This window comes from Phragmites australis, chromosome 12 (genome assembly GCF_958298935.1).
Source record: "Phragmites australis chromosome 12, lpPhrAust1.1, whole genome shotgun sequence".
NCBI classification, from domain to species: domain Eukaryota; kingdom Viridiplantae; phylum Streptophyta; class Magnoliopsida; order Poales; family Poaceae; genus Phragmites; species Phragmites australis.
This window is the reverse complement of record NC_084932.1, coordinates 15,197,887-15,201,146: the sequence shown is the minus strand read 5'-3', so window position 1 is coordinate 15,201,146 and position 3,260 is coordinate 15,197,887. Positions and strand designations below refer to the sequence as shown.

Genomic DNA, 3,260 nt, shown 5'->3' with positions numbered 1-3,260 from the left:
ATAAGTCGATTGGTGGAGTTTCGACGTTGATGATCCAAAGGCTCTTAACAGAACAAATTGAGAACCCTCGCAACCACTGCACCACTACTCCATGGTTATCAACCGTGTCAAGACGCGGTTGACCTCGCCAAGAAGGCTTTTCCTACAAGTGAATCAAAAACACAAGCAAGAAGAGATAGATGCAACCTGAATATTGCTAATTATCAATTAAGAGCTCGAGTTGGGGTTCCACAAACCGAACAAGCGGTGAAACTATATAAAACAGAATAATCCAAGCAAAATCCAAACCTAAAATATGACGGCTACTGTGTATATATAGGGGGGACGTGAGGAGGTCGACCTAGGGTTGTGCAGCCATGAAAAGAGGCGTACACAACCTAGACTCCGACTCCAACATGATTACAAGACCCAACAGGGTCCAAAATGGTGGTGCAGTACCTTATTTCTTTGATTCTGACTAAACTATAAGGAATATATGGTCGAGCTCATATCTATTGGAAAAGGATTGTCGTAAGCATTCTAGAATGTCTAAGATTGCGTAAAACGAATTTTGTATGAGAGAGTTATGCCAGTTTTACTAACGTATTGTCCTGCGACTCGACCATGACCACGACTTGAGCTCAGCCTCGAGTTCGAGTAGACTTGACCGTCGAGGGATGACGTCCGTGTAAGTTTGTAGTGCTTCTCCCATGTTCCTAAGCAAAAAAAAATACAAAACTTAGTAGTATTTTATTCTCTACGAAGAAAATATAAATAATAAGGAATGAATTCACCATATGTGTATTCGAGAGAGCCATGGGCACATTAGCTAGTCCAACATGTTACCATTTAAGGACTTTAAAGAAATATGGTTCATGGACATCAACAAATATTGAATTGAGATATTACCGCACTGTGCCCAACAGAACACAGAGATATGATTATTCTAATAAAAAATAATGAAGTCATTTTCCAAAAATAAATGGCAATGATACATTCATCTAATTAAATATAAAGACATTGTGTTATCCAAAGCTAATGCATGAGCATTCGACTCTTGTTTTGATATACGGGCCAGTAGTGGTAGATTGGCAACCAACAATCGAAAACGGGTTCACTTGTATCAATCTACTCAACTTGCTGGGCTACAAATCTTTTAGGTGCATCCAGTGTTATATTTTAGGTAGCTTAACAGAAATTCAAAATATTTATGGGAATTAAATGATATGGAAAATTAACAACTGCTTACTAATTTATCCCTTAACAAGAAAAATAAATTCAATAGTCAAACTAATGCAACCCTAATACTTCAAAGCAAACAAATCAACTTATCAATTTACTACATCTGTTCTCTTTTACATGACATTTTAGCCTTCAACATACAGAACAATGTTACAATAAATTTTTTCATATATGATATATTAACCTCTTTCGATTTCTATAACATTCAATCAATGAAAAATAACTCATCAATCCGCCACACTTATTGAATTTAAACTTCACTTTCTAATAATCTTTAATATAGACACTCTAATAAAACACCACCTTAAAAATCTAAAATGATATCTATTTGAGACAAAGGTAGTACTATGCAAGAGTTCTCCTCCCCAAAGTTTAGATAGCATTTAATTTTCGTCAATTCTTGTGTGCATACTTCTCCAACATACAACATAGAGGAATCAAATTTTGAAGCAACATTAGCGAAGGAAACTGAGACCTAAATTTTGAATATATCCATTACAAACAAAGATGCATATTCTCGTCAAGTTCAGTATGGTATCATTGTCAAACACCGGTTTCCCAATTGCATAGTTAAATTTAAAGGGAGAATTGTGCTGATGAATGCACAAGGCATAGTTCTTTTGGAAGCGATGATCTAAATGGTGCATTAAGCTCATAATTGTTTATATAAGCATGATATATGGCAACAAAAGGAAAGTAGCAAGATCTATCATAAACTAAGGATGCCATGCTAACTGATTGTACACGCTGGTCCTAGTCATGTAAATTGAGCTGAACCGAAACCACAGGATACAACACAGACTACTAACCGGATGAGGCTTGTGAATAAATCAGCCACATGAGGCTTGTGAACAAATCAGCATTGAGCAAGATTTCAAACTCACAATACGTCGGGCTCGAGCTCCTGATCCATCCTCTTCCTTTAAAGCGCCTGTTCATCCACGAGCTCACCGTCTGCTCTGCCAGCGATCTCTAATCTTGAACCAACAACATGAATCAATCGCACTGCAAAAACAATCATTGATGAATTAGAAAGGAAAACAATTAAGAAAAATCAAAGCGAGCAAAAAAAAACTTACCTTTTTGGAGGAACACGGCTGATAGCGCGTTCCAGGACGGCGACCTTGCCCTCCTCCTGCTGCCATCACCATCCCAATCAACAACACACAGAAAACCCCAAATCAAGCAACCTCGGTGCTCATGGCAACCTGCCAGTGGAGGGGTCCGTCTAGCGCAAGGGAACACGCTTGCACTCATGGGGGTATGCCTCGACGCTCGTAGTAGGCCAGCAGTGGAGGGGTTCATCTAGCGCGATGGATGGACAACAACAAGGAACCTGGCAATCTCGGGCTAGCAAGCGTGCTAAGGTGGACGCTGGAACTAGGGGATTTGCGCGAGGTGCAGACGTGGGATTTGGGTGATTCTATGAATCTTTGCACAAAGTGACCAAGTGATCAAACCTCGATGGCGGTGCAAGAGAGGGAGGGGCGACCCGCTTGTTAGACTATGCCCAATGAATTCCCTTCGTGAAGGGATTTTCGTTCCCTTCAGCACTTCAACGGTTTCCCTTCATAATTCTCTTTATAAAAGAGATTTTTAAGGCTATTCCCTCCAAGACGGGATTATCTCTACTTTCTCTTTACGAATCCATTCGAAGAAAAACTGTTAGATGTGAGGAAAAATAAAAAGAATGAGAATAGGAAAGAGAATCAGGAAGAAAACGAAATGAAGAAAAAATAGCTGAGGATGGTCTTAAGAGATGAGACCGTGAAAGCCTTGAAGGGAGCAGTAGGAGCGGCGGAAGACGCACGAGTTGGGTGGAGGCTTACCTTTTAGGTAGTGGGTGGGGGTGAGCGATTTCGATTGCTTTTCTTTTTTGCAGGTTTTTCTATTTTTTATTAGATAGAAGAAAAGTCCTACATATCAATAGAAATAAAGATGTAAGGGTTTAATCAATTACTCTATAATAAGTGCCTGGGATCCTGGATTCTCAGGGCCCGTAGCACTGTAGATACTGTTCATATGGGACCCGTGTATGT

At 39.7% G+C, this 3,260-nt stretch overlaps 1 long non-coding RNA gene across 1 annotated transcript; it reads right to left on the bottom strand.

Moving 5' to 3' along the window:
• Positions 1-227: 227 nt before the first annotated feature.
• LOC133887107 (uncharacterized) lies at positions 228-2,805 on the bottom strand. Its single transcript, XR_009903522.1, has 3 exons — positions 2,301-2,805; positions 2,106-2,226; positions 228-695 (listed from the first exon to the last, which is right to left on the bottom strand). It is a non-coding gene; the product is annotated as an uncharacterized LOC133887107 (long non-coding RNA).
• Positions 2,806-3,260: the final 455 nt, after the last annotated feature.